Source organism: Falco cherrug, chromosome 5, assembly GCF_023634085.1.
Source record: "Falco cherrug isolate bFalChe1 chromosome 5, bFalChe1.pri, whole genome shotgun sequence".
NCBI lineage: Eukaryota > Metazoa > Chordata > Aves > Falconiformes > Falconidae > Falco > Falco cherrug.
This window is the reverse complement of record NC_073701.1, coordinates 46,518,492-46,529,453: the sequence shown is the minus strand read 5'-3', so window position 1 is coordinate 46,529,453 and position 10,962 is coordinate 46,518,492.

Genomic DNA, 10,962 nt, shown 5'->3' with positions numbered 1-10,962 from the left:
CTGTTGAGAATGATGTGCTTAGAGCACAGCTGCTTGAAGTAAGAGCTTAACACTACTCAGTATCTGCAATACATTGCCTGACAATCACCAAATTACTCTTAATCCTAGTAAAATCAACGAAAAAGCAGCAAGAGGAAAAAAAATACTGGATGCATTGCTAGGTAGAGTCAGATTCAGAGAACACAGGACATTTTACAGCTTTCTCACAGCTGATATGGATGGGAGATGGTTATCTGCAATCACTGGTTTGGGGATGTCAGTTCAAAGAGATGAGAAAAAGGCTGGGGAACTGGTGTGGGTTAAAATGTGAAGGGAGACATTGTCAAAGTGACAATAAACAATGAAGGTAAGGGGTTACTAAAGTGAAGTGCAATGCAAAATAATTCATCTATTCCTGGGAAAAAAACATATAAGCAAGGGTTTTTTTTTCATTTATATCAACGTTCCTCATTGTGTGTGATTGGAATGTGGGGATTTTTACTTCAAAAAGCACAAACACTGTGCTTCAGAACAATAATCTTTATTTCTTTGTTGTCTGCTATTTTGCAGGATAATGATCTTTCCATGCTTTTTTTTTTTTTTGCAGAAACCGGAGAATTTCTAGTTCGTAATTGCATTGGCTCCCTCTGGTGGCATTCTGAAATGCTCTGCTTTATAGTCCAGTAAAATTACTGATGCAAAATTAGTTCGATAGCAGAAATTTGAGGTTACTATTTGATGTAATTGTTATATTAAAAATACGAAAAAGAAATAACCATATCTCTTAAATCCTATTCATCTTACACAAAATCAGCTCATAAAATGAAATTCTAGCAATCTGGGTCAAAATGGCTGGCAAAAACATCATTTCCCCTCCCTCACATTCTCTGAACTGAATTAATCAATAGCATTTTGCTAGTATGTGTTTGGAAAGGAGAGGAGTTACAACAATGTCTTAACTATGGGACTGGCTTGTTTCACTTGGCAGCAAAAATCAATCAGGCTCTTACAGAAAGTTTAATATGAGAATTTTCATTTTGAAATTAAGGCGCTTGGCAGCTGTTGCCACTGGCATCCTGAGAGTTCTTGCCAGAGCTGAACCAGATGTGCAGTTAATGCCTGTTTTTGTCCATTTGTTATTAATAATGAATATAGAAAAGTCAGAAAAGAAAAAAGTAAAGAGGAGTAGGAAATGGGGAAGCAGTTAGATCATTTCCCTTGTTTGTGCATGTGGGAAGGACCCACATTTTGGGAATTTTGCAAAAGATTAAATTAGCCAATTTGCCTAGAGTTAGGTAACTCTGCAGTTGCTCAGTGTAGCCAGGCTGACTGAAAGGAACAAAATTATTATAGTTGTATCATTACTCCATCCCAGTCCCCTGTCTCTGCAGTGTAAGTCCTAATTAACAAATGTGGTTTCCCAAATGAGTGAATGCTCCTGCCCCTTCTTTTACTTAATAATAACTGAGAGTTCAAGGACTATTGCTTGGAACCAGAGATGGAGAGTATTTATTCATCAGTTTGACTCTGCTTTATGAACATTCTTGGGTTGATACACTGATACACTTTTAATTATAGCACTTCAGAAACTATGGAAAGAAGAGAGGAAATGGCTAAGTTTTTCTGTGGATTAACTACTGATACTGGAAGAAATTGTGTAAACTCTTTAAATCCATGTTTAATGGATGAGGGGGCCACAAACTGACGTAGTTTAAGAAAATTAAGAAAAAGAGAAATGCTAAAGATATATTTTAGAACCATTTTTTTTCTAAATGGCATGAAGGCTAAACCTTTTGAAAGGACTTCAGTGCTAAATACAAATAATATTTTGCATATCTGACAAAATTCAGCAGAAGATATTAAATTTTTGCCCAGTCTGACATGGGCAAAGCCCTCATCCTACAAACTCTTCTGCTTAAGCAAAAGAATTTAAACAAACTTATTAGATAACTTGCTAATGAATTTATTACTCTACTGAATCTGAAATTTGAGCTTTTCCGAATTTTTTCAGACAGTTTATTTGGGTTTTCAAAAAACCCCACAACCAACAATACTATGAGTAAGAGCTGTACATTTGTGAAGAGTGTATACATATATGTCTACCACAAAATGAATAATTTCTATGATTCACTTACTAGTATATTTAAGCAAAATAGTCTGGTATTCTTAAGGCCTATTTACATAATTCTGCACATCTGCAAGTTCTTGGAATATTTCTTTAACCTGTAACACACACACCATCAGATAAGCAATATATTGCATGTGTCAGCATGTTATTCTAAAATATTTAATACGAACTTTAGTATTAGTAATTCTTGTTTCTTCAGATGAGGAAGTCCTGTGTTATTCAGCAACTTTTTTTCCTGACATTTCCACAATGTTCATTTGTTTTACATCTACAAAACCCAGCAGTTTTGGACGATGACCTTTTCTTTTTAAAATCAATTGAACCAGTAGTAAGTTACCAAATTTTAAATAAAGCTAGCTTCTGAGCCAAGAAAGAATATAAGAAATTTCAGCCATGTTTAAAAGGCAAAAATGGCTGAAACTGTGCATTAAGAATGGAAAATCATTCATAACTTCATCATATGATTAAAAGCTGAGCTTGACTATTTATAGCTAAGCACTGGCAACAGCAACATGTGCTGATGAGAGAGCCTAACTGTTAGTACATTCCTAGATTAGTTGCATGTTAATGAGGCCTGTACAGTGCAAGAAAAGGGATGACAAATGAAGATACATTTAGAAGCCAAAAAACATGTTTAAATTGCTTATATACACAAAATAGTAAAACTGGGGGAGAAGGAATTAAGTAGGTAAAAATTTCACTATTTGTAAAGCAACTCTGCTTCCTATAGATACTTAAAAATGTACTCATAAAACTTTGAAAATTTACTTCTAACCAGTAATTATATTACCGGGTTTAGTAGTAGTTAATTACTGTTAATGAATAACCCCCTTGTTAAAGAAATAATGATTAATGCATTTAGAGTGTATATATTCCTGAAGGTGCTTTTTTAAACAAAGGAGAGAAAGCAATCGCTTTGCAGAAGGGCTCTGTTCCAATACAGTGCTGAAACCAAGCTTTTTAGTTTCACTTCTGTCTTAATCTGGGTTATATTAAGGATAACATCAGGATAACTGGCAAGCACCAAGGCATTAGACTGTTGTGGGTGTGTCAATCCTTAAACCTGGCTAAGGAATAATTTTTACAGTGCCCATCATGCTTCTAGGGTACAGTTCCCTAGAAGATTTCAAAGCTGATGGGATGTAGCTTTGCAAGACTATTTAGATCAGTCTGGGAATCTGACCGAAATATATGTATTCAGGGCAGAAGATATATTAGAAGACAGATGCACTAATCGACCAATCTTCTGGTCATCACTTCCATTTAGAAAAAAATCCTTAGGATGCATGGGAGAGAGTTCCTAATGTCTGACCAATCCTGTAGCATAACATCACATTTTCATAGGATGAAAGATTAAAATACCAAAATGAAACAGTTTTTTTTAGGTAAATGAATTGTGGATATCCTATTACAACATACATTCTTATGATATGCTACTTCCTGTAACTGCAGAGTGTAGCAATGTTTTCCCTATATGTGGAAGTGAAAGAACAACTGTACTCAAAAATGGTCACTACAGGGCCAATTAATACTATCCCTGTTCTCTTAACCAGAGACACGCTTGTGTGTAAGGTTTAGATCTAGATCTGAGTTTGCCTACAATTTAGGGAGGGACAGAAGAGCATTGCAGCTCTGCAGACCGGATGCAGAACTTCAGCCGAGATATTTGGGAGAAGGATGTTGTGAATAGATACATATCTCAGATTCAAATACCTTTGTGTTTCAGGATGCATTTAGAATTTGGGTGTTGCCTTGTGCTAGTTCCACATTTAAACTTCCTCTGTGGTAAAACAATTACTTGGTTTGAGATTTTGCTGAGTGAAATAAAGAGAATTCATAGCTTTTGAAAAGACAGAGTAGTGAAAGCTATGTTTATAGAGAGGAAAAAACACACAGAACTCATTGAAAGAGGTTATTAAATTTGGAAGGTCGCGACTACAGTTTCTGCAGCCCATAAGCCACATTTCCTTCATGTGTTCAAACGATACAGCCAAGAGACAGTCGTTGTGCAGTGTGCTCTCTCCCTTTGCCAGGTCACTTTCTGAAAGGGAAAACAGCATGAAGTTACACATCAAGAACGGCAGTTCCATGGCTGGATACGGTACAAAGAAAGGATGGGGATAGGTGGCGGTATCGGGGCGTCCAACAACAGCAGGCATACCATGCACATTGTCAAAAGTTCACTGTCAGAGATCTCAGCAGGTTGACAGGCTTTTGCACCTACATTAATCTTCTCACCCTGCATGCACATAACAGCAACACCCGAATTGCAATCACTTACCTCCTAGCTCCTAACTGCAATACTTAATGAGAATACTGTGAACACGCCCTCCCTATGTAGGCAGTTGTATGGGTTTTGGCTGGGATAGAGTCAATTTTCTTCATAGTAGCTACTATGGGCTATGTTTTGGATTTGTGCTGGAAACGGTGTTCGTAATACAGAGGTGGTTTAGTTACTGCTGAGCAGTGCTTACACACTCAAGGCCTTTTCTGCTTCTCACACCACCGAGCAGGTAGGCTGGGGGTGCACAAAAAGTTGGGAGGGGACACAGCTGGGACAGCTGACCCCAAGTAACCAAAGGGATATTCCATACTGCATGATGTCATGCTTAGCAATATAAATGCTGGGGGAAGAAGAAGGAAGGGGAGGGGGGGAAACACACGGACGGACGGGGGGACACATTGAGAGTGATGGCAGTTGTCTTGCCAAGAAGCCATTACATGTTATTGTCATGGTTTAACCCCAACTGGCCACTAAGCACCACAGAGCCTCTCACTCACTGCCCCCCCAGAAGGATGAGGGAGAGAATCAGAAAAGTGAGAAAACTCGTGCATGGAGATAAAGACAGTTTAATGGGACAGAAAAGGAAGAAAATAACAATAATGATAAAAGAATTAGAATATAGAAAACAAGTGATGCACAATGCAGCTGCTCACCACTTGCTGACCAATGCCCAGCCAGTTCCCAAACAGCACCCCCCAGACAGCTTTACCCCTGGTTTATATACTGAGCATGACATCGTATGGTATGGAATATCCCTTTGATCAGTTGGGGTCAGCTGTCCTGGCTGAGTCCCCTCCCAACTTCTTGTGCCCCTCCAGCCTTCTCACTGGCAGGGCCCGAGAAACTGAAAAGTCCTTGATTTAGTATAAACATGACCCAGCAACCGCTAAAACATCAGTGTGTTATCGACATGATTCTCATACTAAATCTAAAACACAGCACTATAGCAGCTACTAGGAAGAAAATTAACTATCCCAGCTGAAACCAGGACAGTATCCATCCCTTACTCTATACCATCTATGTCATGTTCAGGTCCCATACTTTCCAATATATCCCAATTGATCACCATCACTTCTCCTGTCTTTTGGTATATACACACAGGTGTTATTCCCTTAGTCTATGGGCCTTCCCTTTAAACTGTTCATTGAGTTAATTTAGTCCATGACTTTGGGTTCTGTCTGTCATAGTAGTCCTTCAGGGCAGGAGAGATGGTGTGTGGTGTTGGACTGTTGCATGCTGAAGCCAGTTCTAGTTCCATCACCACTTTGCTTGTCCAGTTCTATCATCAAAACTCATTCATTAATCTGGGTAATTCTACTATAACACCATTTATGGCATATAGCAACCATAGTAGTGATGACATATAGTATTATATAGCAATTAACATCATACAATTCAAATCATTGGCCATTCTCACCCAGCATCAAAACCCTTTGAGGTACACATTGGACTTCCCTATCCTTCCACATTACCCACCAAGTGCACCCAGGTCCTTGAGGAAAAAAAAAACCATGAATGGGTTCGCCTTTGTCCGAGGCAGGAATAACCCACACTGTCTTCCCTATCATATTCTTTATGTGCACTACAGAAACTTTATCCCCTGGTCCATTACAGGAAAGTTTTGGTTGGGCAGGGCCAGCCCGATCGGTAGATTCTCTAGTGTAGACTAACCAGGTGGCTTTTGCTAAATGTGTATCCCAATGTTTGAAAGTCCCACCACCCATTGCTCTCAGTGTAGTGTTTCACAGTCCATTGAATTGTTTGATTTTCCTGGAGGATGGTGCGTGTTAGGGGGTGTGCTATACCCACTCAATGCCGTACTTTTTGGCCTAGGTGTCTATGAGGTTGTTTCAGAAACGAGTCTTATTGTCTGACCCAACTCTTTCTGGGGTACCGAGTCACTGTAAGACTTGCTTTTCAAGGCCCAGGTTAGTGTTCTGGGCAGTTCCATGGAGCACAGGACATATTTCTAGCCATCCGGTAGTTCTGTCCATCATTGTAAGCACATCGCACTTGCCTTGGTGGGTTTGTGGGAGTGTGATATAGGCAATCTGCCAGGCCTCCCCCTATTTATATTTCAGCCATCATCCTCCATACCAGAGAGGCTTTAACCACTTGGCTTGCTTGATTGCAGTGCATGGTTCACATTCATGGGTAACTTGTGCGTCCATGGTCAGGTACACCCCTCAACGACAAGCCCATCTATACGGTGCATTCTTTACTGGGAGGGTGGTGAGGCACTGGCACAGGTTTCCCAGAGAAGCTGTGGATGCCCCAATCCTGGAAGTGCTCAAGGCCAGGCTGGATGGGGCTTTGAGCACCCTGATCTAGTGGATGGTGTCCCTGCCCATGGCAGGGGGGTTGGAACTAGATGGTCTTTAAGGTCCCTTCTAAGCCAAACCATTCTAAGATTCTATGATTCTATCTCTTTCTTGATGGCCTCAGGTGTCATGGGCCCACTGTGCTTAATTCACCCTAATTTTGCCAATTCATATCCGAGTCACTTCCATCTTAGCAGCCTGATCCACCTGCTGGTTGTTTTGATGTTCTTCAGTGGCCCGCCTCATGGGTACATGAGAACCTACATGACAGACTTTTACAACCAGGTTGTCTACCCAAGTAGAAATACCTTGCCACAATGCAGCAGCCCAGATGGGTTTATCTCTGTGCTGCCAGCTGCTCTGCTTCTGTTGCTGCAACCACTCCCACAGGGCATTTGCCACCATCCATGAGTCAGTATAGAGACAGAGCTTTAGCTTTTCTTGGTCAGTAATGTCTAAAGCTAACTGGACAGCTTTCACCTCTGCAAATTGGCTTGACTGACCTTCTCCTTCAGCAGTTTCTGTGACTTGTTTCATAGGACTCCATACAGCAGTGTTCCACCTCTGAAGCTTTCCCGCAATATGGCAGGACCCATTAGTGAACAGAGCATATTGCTTCTCATTTTCTGGCAATTATACAGTGGGGCCTCTTCAGCAGGTGTCACCTCCTCCTCTGATGACATTCTGAAATCTTTGCCTTATGGCAAGTCCACGATCACTTCCAAGATTCCTGGGTGACTGGGGTTTCCTATTCAAGCCCGTTGTGTAACCCACTTACTCCATGTAGCATCAGTTGCATGACGCATAAAGGAGACCCTCCCTTTGAACATCCAGCTGAGCACTGGCAGTCAGGGTGCTAAGAGGAGCTATGCTTCATTACCGACCACTTCCAAAGCAGCTGGATCTCCTTCATATGCTGCCAATGTCTTTTTCAGTTGGATCAGCACAGTCTGGATCAGTCCATGGCAAATGGTAGGGCTGTGTTTCCACCCCTGAGGCAGTCGATTCCAGGTGTATTGGGCACCCGTCCAGGTGAAATCAAACTGTGTCCTGCACTCTGCTGCCAAAGGAATTGAGAAAAATGCATTAGCAATATCAGTTGTGGCATACCACTTCTGCCTTTGACTCCAGTTTGTGTTGAAGTTCTACGATGTCCATCATGGCTACACTCAGTAGTGGCATGACTTTATTCAGATCACAATAGTCTACTGTTAGTTTCCACTCTCCATTAGACTTTCACACTGGCCATATGGAACTGTTAAAGGGTGAGTGGGTTCTGCTGGTTCTGCTTATCACTCCTTGGCTCTCCAGTTGATGAGCTTATGGATGGGAATTGGGGAGTTGGTGTGATATTGCCACCAGTGCACCACTGTGGTAGTGGTCTGCACCTGTTGTTCTTTGACCTTCAGCCACACCACAACAGAAGGGTCTTCTGAGAGATGGGGCAAGGTAGACAGCTGCTTGATCTCCTCCATCTCCAAGGCAGCTATACCAAAAGCCCACCAGTACCCTTTTGGGTCCTTGAAATACACTCTCCTGATGTAGTCTATGGCAAGGATGCACAGACCCTCTGGGCCAGTTAGGGTGCTTTTGCCACTTGTTCCCAGTCAGGCTTACTTCAGTCTCCAACACAGTTAGCTGTTGTGATCCTCCTGTCCCTCCAAAAATACAAATGGATTCTGCCTCTTTATAGCTTGAGGGCATTAGGGTACACTGTGCACCCATGTCCACTAGAGCCTTATAGTCCTGTGGGCCTGATGTACCGGGCCATTGAATCCACACAGGCCAGTAAATCCAGTTGTCCCCCTTCCCCACCTGGCTGGGTGGAGTAGTATTCCCTACTCACTTCTAAATACAAATCAGAAGTCTTTCGTTAAGATCTGGAGTAAGATCAGTCCTTTTTCTTTGTCTGGGGCACTGTCCAATGAAGACCGGAGCAGCAGTTTTTATGGAAGAACCCCCTTTTGTCATGTACTTGTGCCTCTAGGATCAAGGTAGATTTTCCACCCGACTTCCTCATGTCCTCTTTGTGGTCCTGCAGGTAAAACCACAGGGTGGCCTGTGGTGTGTACCCACTGTATCCTCTCTCTTGAGCAGAGGAATGCTTACTCCCAATAGCTGAGACACTGCTCCATATAGGTGGGGAGTAGGACCTCTCCTCTTTGAGTTGCTGCACCAGTTTGTCCACAGCTGAGATGTAGGCCCGCAGGGAGGAAGAGAGGCTTTGTACTGTTGGAGTTGGCCAGCCAATTCATCCACTGTTAGTCCCTCTCAATCTTTCCAGGTCATTAATGCCAATAAAGTTGGCATATGATGATGGTGTGCTCCATACAAACTTCTGCCACATAGGTCATATACACTTGACTTTATGTGGGTCTTTGGACAACTGTTCATTGTCCAGGTCATCATAAATCACCTCTGGCATGGCTAACTCTCTCAGGTACTAGACACCTCTCTTCATGGTGGTCCACTTGCCTGGGTGACTTGTAACATCTTCCTTGAAGGGATACCTTTCCTTCACACCTGACAGAAGCTGCTGCCAGAGGCTGAGCTTGTGCCCCTTTTCCAATCGCTTTGTCAATGCCTCCTTCCCTAGAAAGGGTTCCCAGCTGCTTGGCTTCCCTACCTTCTAATTCCAGGCTACTGGCCTCATTATCCCAGCATTGGAGCAGCCAGGTAACAATGTGCTAGCCTGGATGATGGCTGAAATTTTTCTGCATATCTGGCAGCTCACTTATGGATAGAGATCAGGTGGTTCTTTCATGGGTTCTGCCTTTTTTCCTCCTCTTCTTGTCATGGCCTTACTTCTTCACCCCTTACAAAACAAGCTGACCTTTGTATGTATTTCTTCTTGTGTATAGGGGTGACTGATGCTGGCATTGGTTGGTTCTGTGCTTCAGCTGCAATGCCTGTTGCAGGAGCTGGAGTAGTTGCAGTGTCTGTCACAGGGTTTGGAGTAGCTGTAGTACCATCAAGGTTGGAGTAGCTGCAGTGCATGTCATTTTGTTAGTAGATCCAAAGACCTTATTTTCCCCTTGAGGGTACTTAACAGTGTTGAACAGGGCTTGGTAGCCATGGGCTAGGCCTCAGCACATTGCAGTGATCTGTGTCTCTCTGGAATTGCCAGGGTTACAGCATACTTTTCCAAACATTTTACTGTTTTTTCCAGATTCTGCACTTGTCACCGAAATCTCGGAATGAAGAACTTATCAACACCAGTATGATGTAGGTAAGCAGACACTTCTTTATTAACGGCCAGGTGCGTGAGTGAGTTCTCTCACGATCAACGCACACCAAGTTTCAAAACCATACACCATACATAGAACTTATTCATGCATATTCTTTAAGTATTCATGCATAATCATAGTATTTCCCAAAACCCATTAACATACTCTCCTCCCATATCCGGTTCTGTGCAGTAAAGGTTAGAAAGGTCCAGAAATGGGTCTGGGGTACGATTTGGGTAGGTAGTATGTGAGTCGGTGGTGGCCATCTCCCCCTGCCGGAATTACCTTTTACTAAAGTTCACGGTTTCTTGGCAGGTAACTACAAGTTGTTCCAGTTGACTCTCCCCAGTTCCCATTAGTTCTGTATTCTGACATTTCAATACACTTTCTACATACAGAAGACTAGTCAAATACAAAGAAATCTGTAAAATCCCAAATTTGTTACCTAAGTTTTAAACAATGATTCTAGCCCATTCTTCTGCCCTTGGTACAGGGCTGTACAAAGGATTTCATAGCAGCTTTTGCTGTGCAACTACAAGTTTCATTAAAATATATTTCTTATTCCAAATGATTTTATAAAATCAAATAAAGTCAATTAATTCTAACTTATTAGCAGATCTGTAACACACTTGTTCAGGGATGAAGTTCCAAGACATTGAAGGTTCCCGCTGTCCTAAATACTTGCCCATACTATCCCCCACACCCTGACACTCATAACTATCTGGCCTTGGGGCAGATCTCTTGGTGGTATTAAATAGTTGTTTAACCTTAAACAAGACCTGGAACATGTTCAGAAGATACAGCAATAAGATCATGCCGTTTTGAAAATCCCAAGGATATTCAAAATCTCAAGAGCTATTGTAATTAGCCTGGAGGAGAAAGGAGATGTCTCTTTCATGGATTGGGTCTCTGAGGAGAAAAGGCAAAAGCTTTAATTATTATTAGTTTCCAATAGATGGCTCCCGAAGTACAGAGATGACAGCAGTGCTGAGAACAAGTACCAGATTAATTTCATGATGAGCA